At 46.5% G+C, this 9041-nt stretch overlaps 2 protein-coding genes across 3 annotated transcripts in view; both read left to right on the top strand.

The window, feature by feature from the left end:
- The window catches only part of LOC308327279 (uncharacterized protein), a 551554-nt gene that overhangs the window by 141036 nt on the left and 401477 nt on the right, over positions 1-9041 (top strand). The window lies entirely within an intron of this gene.
- The window catches only part of dbn1 (drebrin 1), a 124059-nt gene that overhangs the window by 67119 nt on the left and 47899 nt on the right, over positions 1-9041 (top strand). The window lies entirely within an intron of this gene.

Here is a 9041-nt window from a genome sequence, read left to right as displayed (position 1 = left end):
CAGCGTGTCCATCGCTCTTCAGTTCTCTCCATCTACGATTGGCCAGCGTGTCCATCGCTCTTCAGTTCTCTCTCTCTCTACGATTGGCCAGCGTGTCCATCGCTCTTCAGTTCTCTCCATCTACGATTGGCCAGCGTGTCCATCGCTCTTCAGTTCTCTCTCTCTCTACGATTGGCCAGCGTGTCCATCGCTCTTCAGTTCACTCTTTCTCTACGATTGGCCAGTCTGTCCATCGCTCTTCAGTTCTCTCTCTCTCTCTACGATTGGCCAGCATGTCCATCGCTCTTCAGTTCTCTCTCCATCTACGATTGGCCAGCGTGTCCATCCCTCTTCAGTTCACTCTTTCTCTACGATTGGCCAGTCTGTCCATCGCTCTTCAGTTCTCTCTCTCTCTCTACGATTGGCCAGCGTGTCCATCGCTCTTCAGTTCTCTCTCTCTCTACGATTGGCCAGCCTGTCCATCGCTCTTCAGTTCTCTCCATCTACGATTGGCCAGCGTGTCCATCGCTCTTCAGTTCTCTCTCTCTCTCTACGATTGGCCAGCCTGTCCATCGCTCTTCAGTTCTCTCTCTACGATTAGCCAGCCTGTCCATCGCTCTTCAGTTCTCTCTCTCTCTCTACGATTGGCCAGCATGTCCATCGCTCTTCAGTTCTCTCTCCATCTACGATTGGCCAGCGTGTCCATCCCTCTTCAGTTCACTCTTTCTCTACGATTGGCCGTCTGTCCATCGCTCTTCAGTTCTCTCTCTCTCTCTACGATTGGCCAGCCTGTCCATCGCTCTTCAGTTCTCTCTCTACGATTAGCCAGCCTGTCCATCGCTCTTCAGTTCTCTCTCTCTCTCTACGATTGGCCAGCCTGTCCATCGCTCTTCAGTTCTCTCTCTACGATTGGCCAGTCTGTCCATCGCTCTTCAGTTCTCTCTCTCTCTACGATTGGCCAGTCTGTCCATCGCTCTTCAGTTCTCTCTCTCTCTACGATTGGCCAGCGTGTCCATCGCTCTTCAGTTCTCTCTCTCTCTACGATTGGCCAGCCTGTCCATCGCTCTTCAGTTCTTTCTCTCTCTACGATTGGCCAGTGTGTCCATCGCTCTTCAGTTCTTTATCTCTCTACGATTGGCCAGCCTGTCCATCGCTCTTCAGTTCTCTCTCTCTCTACGATTGGCCAGTCTGTCCAATCGCTTGGTTGGAACAGACTGTGAATATGAATGTCCCAGAGGGGACAATAAAGACAATTATTTGTGAAATATAGTAGCGGTGGTTTGTAAATATTAGTATTATTATTAGTACTCATGGAGAAGCTACAGTACGCACTTCTGTGTGTGTGTGTGTGTGTGTGTGTGTGTGTGTGTGTGTGTGCTGTGTGTGTGTGTGTGTGCGTGCGCATGCACAGTGCTGAGTCATTGTTTGACAATGTTCTGTAGCCAAAACAGTCTCCTGAACCAACATTCCCCCCACCCTCCCTCTCTCTCTCTCTCTCTCTCTGTCTGTCTGTCTGTCTCTCTCTCTCTCTCTCTCTCTCTCTCTCTCTCTCTAGGGTATAGGACATGATTAGGGTGAGTGTGTCAGTAGGCTGGGAGGTGATGGCGATGAGTGTGTGCGTGCGCGCGTGAGTGTGTATACACTTGCTATATACTCGAGGGCTAGATGCTGCCACCCAAGTATAGCATCATTTTGAGAATGAGACATTCTGTGGACAACGTTCCTTAGTCATCACTAGACTAATGGTTGTTCTGTGCTTGTAGAAATATGTTCAGGGTCAGACTTTCAATTATAGGAAAATATTCAGGCGTTTATAGGTTTCTAGGGCCGCTGTATATGAGCATGGAATGTGCTCAGTCATGATTGGCTGAGCACGGAAGGTGATGTAGGATGATAAGAGCCCCGCTCGCTTCACAGATATATATATATATATTTTGCCAATGGGTTCCCACTCCTTTGTTGGCTTTGTTGTTGCTCGTAGATCTGCAATCTTCCAGGCTTATATACTTACTAGCCTCACTATAGGCTTATACCGTTAAAAGGGCTATACGTGTGTTGAATATGGCATTCATGAAATGTACTTTTAAAGGTTCACACCCGTGCGTGTGTGCGTTTGCGCGTGCGTGCGGAGGCACAGCCAGAAGAAGTTCTGCCGTCACAGTTATTGCTATATAGACGGACAGCTGAGCTATAGTTCCTGTATATATACAGTATAATATATAAATATTATGTGACAGACAGATGAGCTGTATCGTTGTTATGACTGTTCTCTCCTCTGCAGAACGTTCCACACGATTCTTCTAAAATAGCAGATCTACAAGCTCATATAGCGCGCCACTCGGTGGCGCGCTATGAGCTTGTAGATCTGCTATTTTTCAATAGCTAAATCATAACATAACGTTCCACACTTTTGCTGGACTTTATACGACGGAACCTGGAAGATCACTTTACTACTGTATATATTCCATTCTGGGTAAAAAATAAATGGTTTTCACACAATGCTATTATTTTATACCAAATAAATAATACTAATAATAATCATATCGTTGTTGTCTCCATAGCAACAGATCCACAAAATACATATATTTTTTTTAATCCGGAAAAGTAAGTGTTTTGAACAAGGTTTGAACCCAACAGAGACGCTATATTCCAAAAAAAAGTATACCACATAATTTAAATACAATTCGGGACCCTGCATGCATGGGTAGTGTATTTCTTTTTGAGTGGTGCAACCACTCCTACAACCAGCAATGTCCGTGTATGTACCTGTTTGTGTACCTGTTTGTGTACCTGAATGAGCACGAGTATGTGACTTATTTATAGCAGTAGGGGGCGCCAGAAACAGAGAGAGGGGTAGTGCTGTGTCTCTAATGAGAGAGAGAGAGAGAGAGAGAGAGAGAGGGGGGGGGGGGGGGGGGGGAATTGCACCACTCAGTTCACACGTGTGTGATTTTTTACAGACGGTGACTCAGTTCACCCTGCACGTGACCAATATTCCTGGCCATTCTTCTTTGTAGATTTCTGACACAATGACAAATATTCACTGTTTATTTATTTATGCACACAGTGATACAGTGTAGCTGTCGTATAGACGCTGTGCGGTAAGCTGTCTTGTCGGTGACATGTAGGCGCTCCTTTCGTCAAACATTCTTCTGGTTCGTTTTTGGTTTTCTTTTTCTGTGGGACATTTTGCCGTCGTCAGCAATGCTCTGGTTTTGTCCTCATACATATATGGAGAGAGGGAGAGAGAGAGAGTGCTCTGATCTGATCCTAGAACAGCATCCTCCCATCCAGCCATCTCTCCATCTCTCCCCGTCTGTCCATCTCTGTCTTCCAGTGTTCTATTGCAGTGTCAATCTCTCACCTTAACCCGTTTAGAAAAAAAAAAAGTCTTCTGAAAGAGAATATACATTCAAAGATTTGTGCCGCATTTTCACGATCTTTCAAAAATAGCAGACCTACAAGCTCGTAGCGCGCCACTCGTTGGCTTGTAGACGACGCCAGGCGGGCCCAGGAAATGAATCCCAATGCATTTTTCCCCGTAGGCATTTCAAAACGTGTTTACGGTATTTAAAGACCTTTTAAGCGTCGTATACGAAGCCAACTCGAGTCGTGACAAATCACGACAACACGCACAATATTTTGGACCAAACAGATAATTACAAAGAAGGAAAAAAACCCAAAAAAGTGTTGTAACCATGCCGTTTTTTTTTTCCTACTTTCTAATTCTTTGTTTGGCCCGAAAAATTGTGTTTCTTGTCACGACAAGAGTTGGCTTTGTCCGCGGCGTAAGCGTCCTTAAATTAATACTTTCTGAAAAGTCTATGAGGAAAATGATTTCTTTTCCGGGTCTCTCGAGGGGGGGGCGGGACTGCGACGCTCTATATGGACCCTGGGCAAGGGGGCCCCATGTCAAAGAGTCCGTGGATGGTGTGGAACGTCTGTGTCGAATTTTTTAAGTCGGATTTGGGGGCGACCGGGTCTCGAGTTACGTGGACTACAGACGTACACACAGACACTCGGTGCATTTATTTAGTTAGATTGGCAGCATTTATTTTCCTGAAGTATTTAAAATAGAACACACAAATAGCACCTCCTCTGTCTCTCTCTGTGTCTCTCTCTCTGTCTCTCTCTCTCTCTTTGTGACAGACAGCCTGTGGTATAGTTCATGGTTCTATACATGGTAGAAGCCAGACAGCAGCAGCAGAAGGCCGTATAGAAGTGGGAAGTGATTTATTTCACATTCCAGTTCTGGTGGAAATGTTTTCAACCCTAGTCTGTCTGTCACTCCATGACCCCCCCCCCGTCCCCCGTCCCTTCCAAACCGTGGGACTGTGTCTCTCCAGTACATGTCCCCATAGTTCATATTAAGGCGCTGTACCAAACACAGTGGTGGGCATGCAGCAAACCCACAGTGTACTTGAGTCAAAGAATGTATACATTTTGTACACTCTCAGAGTTATACCGACCCATAAGGGTCCCATTTGGTTCCTAACTTCCTAACTGTCATTTTGCTGGGGACCCCCTGGAACTCCCTCAAGGACCCCTGGGGGGGTATACCACTGCAGTAGCTTGGCTAATAAGCCAGACCGAATCAGCCGTTGGCAAAAAAAAAAAAAAAAAAAAAAAAATATATATATATATATATATATATATATATATATATATATATACATACAGTACCACGACAGTGTGATATTAGTCTGGTTTATTAGCCAGGCTATACTGTACCACTGCACTATTCCACCACTGCACCCTGGTCTCACACCAAATTCTTCTGGTTTGGTTATTTTTCTGTGGAAAGGATGATTTTTTTCCCCTTTTTTTTTTTGACGTTCTCAGCACAGTCCGGTTCATGTTTTCCATCTGGTGCTGCCATTAGATTAGACTGCCAACTGACAAACTGTGTGTATACAGATAGATTCCAGTGATATGAGATTCGAAACGTTTTTTGTTTGTTTTCATTGGTATATAAAAAACAGACGGTATAAAGTTGAGAGACAGACTATAGTATACTCTAGAGTCAGACCATTAAGGGTTTTCAATGTTTTTGGCTGGGGACCCCCGGAAATGCTTTGGTCTGCACGTCTCGTTTTCTTTTGGGGACCCCCCCAAAATAGTTTCGGGACCCCCGAGGGGTCGCGACCCTACTCTAGACCAGCATCCTTCCGTCCAGCCATGCCTCTCTCTCTCTCTCTCTCTCTCCACCCCCCGAGCTCTCTCTCTATTCCCTGACACTAATTTCACCTGATTATTGTAATTAGCACTCAATATACCTCCGTGTGTGTGTGTGTGTGTGTGTGTGTGCGTGCGCGCATGCATGCGGGGGCTTGTTTCACAGGTGGCCACTGGCCACACACTCTTTGTCTCTCTCTCTCTCTCTCTCGCTCTCTCGCTCTCTCTTTTGTTCTGGCAATCTCTCTCTCCCTCCTCCAGGATAAGCAAATCACTCTTTTCAGCAATGACCATATATGGTCATAATCACTGCAGTTCTTCCAACGTGTGAGCGCATCTGCGCACACTGTCTGTCTGTCTGTCTGTCTGTCTGTCTGTCTGTCTGTCTGTCTGTCTGTCTGTCTGTCTGTCTGCCTGCCTGCCTGCCTGCCTGTCTGTCTGTCTGTCTGTCTGTCTGTCTGTCTGTCTGCCTGCCTGCCTGCCTGCCTGTCTGTCTGTCTGTCTCTCATCATGATCTCACTATAGTTTAATTCCCAGCCGAGTTCAGACCACAGGAATGGTTTTATGATCCTCTGACTGCCCCCTCAGAGACATCCCATAATGCACTCACACACACACACACACACACACACACACACACACACACACACACACACACACACACACACACACACACACACACACACACACACACACACACACACAGCTGGATGGCTATGGAATGCCAGGAATGAACTTGTCATATTTTGCTTTACATAAGCCTAGTGTGGGTTACTCAGCATTATGACTCTCCTCTCCTCTCCTCTCCTCTCCTCTCCTCTCTATACGCTAAGAACATTGACATCATTGACACGTTGTGTGAGCTTGTGTGTAGACATGGGCCGTTTGAACTATTCCAAAATGTTTAGCAAAATAGTAATAAAAACGAAAAAAAAGGCAAAGAAGTTTAGGGATAAAGGGGTTTATACGTATATAGCGGTGACGAAAATGGAGCCCTTTTAGTGGGCAGGGAGAAAAGAAGGGGACCAAGTACAGATCCCTGTCATGGGACCCCTTTCCAAGACACCCGGTGTGTGTATAGGTCCGGTGGGTTAGGTATAGGAGGAGAACCACTTTAGTGCCATCCCATAGGATATCTATGGAGCGCTGTGTGAAATGCTGCTAATGATGGAGTCTTGATGCAGTGCCATTATGCAACCGATACGCTGAAATATTTAGATGAGTGGTCCCAAGTGGGTTGTGCACGCACGCACGCACGCACGCACATTCTATTCACCGTAGTTGTACTTGAATAGAGGTGACATAAGTATTCAGTATTCATATAAGTATTCAGTAGTGTGTAACATGTAGAGCGCACACACACACACACACACACACACGCACGCACACACACACACACACACACACACACACACAGAGGTCCATTTATTTACTGTATTGTGCTGTATGTAGAATAGCGGTGACATGCGTGCACGTCTGAGGTATCTAATGTAGTGCAACATCAGAGCTTCTCTTCGCTGGTTTTCTGGGTCATGAAAGCGTTTTTTTTTTTATGAATAATAAACAGCTGGCCACTTTAAAGAGATCTATTTATAGACCAGCCACACTGCACACGCTCTCTCTCTCTCTCTCTCTCTCTCTCTCCCCTCCATCCCTACCGATATATCTCTCTCTCTCTCTCTCTCTCTCTCTCTCTCTCTCTCCTCCCATCCCTACCAATATCTCTCTCTCTCTCTCTCTCTCCTCCATCCCTACCAATATCTCTCTCTCTCTCTCTCTCTCTCCTCCATCCCTACCAATATCTCTCTCTCTCTCTCTCTCTCTCTCTCTCTCTCTCTCTCTCTCTCTCTCTCTCTCTCTCTCTCTCCATCCCTATGTTTTGTGAGTCTGTCTGTGAGTCCTGGGGAGCTGCTGGCCTCAAATCGGCCTAATGGTGGAGCTATGACAGACCACCACAACAGTATGTACCCTGGGTACATACTGACACAGCCCTGGGTACAGACTGACACAGCCCTGGAGACATACTGACACAGCCCTGTGTACATACTGACACAGCCCTGTGTACATACTGACACAGCCCTGTGTACATACTGACACAGCCCTGTATACATACTGACACAGCCCTGGGTACATACTGACACAGCCCTGGAGACATACTGACACAGCCTTGTGTACATACTGACACAGCCCTGTATACATACTGACACAGCCCTGGGTACATACTGACACAGCCCTGGGTACATACTGACACAGCCCTGTATACAGACTGACACAGCCCTGTATACAGACTGACACAGCCCTGGAGACATACTGACACAGCCCTGGGTTTATACTGACACAGCCCTGGAGACATACTGACACAGCCTTGTGTACATACTGACACAGCCCTGGAGACATACTGACACAGCCTTGTGTACATACTGACACAGCCCTGTATACATACTGACACAGCCCTGGGTACATACTGACACAGCCCTGGAGACATACTGACACAGCCCTGGATATACAGACTGACACAGCCCTGGATACAGACTGACACAGCCCTGGGTACATACTGACACAGCCCTGGGTACATACTGACACAGCCCTGGGTACATACTGACACAGCCCTGTATACAGACTGACACAGCCCTGTATACAGACTGACACAGCCCTGGAGACATACTGACACAGCCCTGGGTTTATACTGACACAGCCCTGGAGACATACTGACACAGCCCTGTGTACATACTGACACAACCCTGTGTACATACTGACACAGCCCTGTGTACATACTGACACAACCCTGTGTACATACTGACACAGCCCTGGGTACAGACTATAGGCAACCTGGACATGATGGTGTTCTTGTATGTAAACGGTTCCACTAACACGATGGAACCACAACATGCTGCAACGATTTGACCCGCTTTTCATCAGAACATTTTGGATCTAAGATTGGGTCAGAATTGAATGCCTGGAGCATATTATGGTAATCCTCAACCCCCACGTGCGTGCACGCGCGCACACACACACACACACACACACACACACTGCACTGTTGCATTACATGCGTATTATGTGGAGGGTCACCTGCATATTTTTTCCACTTCAGTAATTTTAATAATCTGCCATAATCTACAGTCTGCTATGCTGTCGTAATCCCCCCCCCCCCCCCCCCCCTTATATAAATCCCCAAAGATTACAGGGCAATTTCACTATAACCTCAATCCAATCCAAGGCTGAATCTAAAGCTCACGTACAGTATACGAGTGGGGTCCTTGGGGGAGTTCCAGGGGGTCCCCAGCTGTCTGTCTGTCTGTCTGTCTGTCTACTGGTTAAATTGGCACAATTTAGAAGAATCAGAGACAGATTACCCACAATTCACAGCATTAAATAGTTCCAGACACCGCCTGTGTGTGTGTGTGTGTGTGTGTGTGTGTGTGTGTGTGTGTGTGTGTGTGTGTGTGTGTGTGTGTGTGTGTGTGTGTGTGTGTGTGTGTGCGCACGCACGCACATGAACTGAGCTAAATTGCTCTGCTCTCAGTTACTGTACATCCTCTGTGTCTTCAACTCCTCTCCTCTCCTCTCCTCTCCCCTCCCCTCCCCTCTCCCAAGTACTACCTTGAGAAATGCATTCAAATCCTATATTATTAGTGGAATTAAATCCATTATTCAACAGTAGAATCCAGTGGTTGTACTGGTCAGCTCCCAGTGGTCAACAGTACGTAGAAGGCTGTGGTTGTATAGCTACAACTACATTTGTACTTGTATACTTTGTATTTGTATTTGTACTATAGGACTTGAAAAGACTAATACCGGTCGAAACGTTGCATGTCCTGCCTGCTGTGATTGTGAAATAAATACTTGGAGCGTTACAACAGTGAGTTGTTGCGAGCCTTTTGCTT

Source organism: Protomyctophum bolini (genome assembly GCF_963924005.1).
Source record: "Protomyctophum bolini genome assembly, chromosome: 13".
NCBI lineage: Eukaryota > Metazoa > Chordata > Actinopteri > Myctophiformes > Myctophidae > Protomyctophum > Protomyctophum bolini.
The sequence above is the reverse complement of the archived record's forward strand: the minus strand, read 5'-3'. Positions and strand labels throughout refer to the sequence as shown.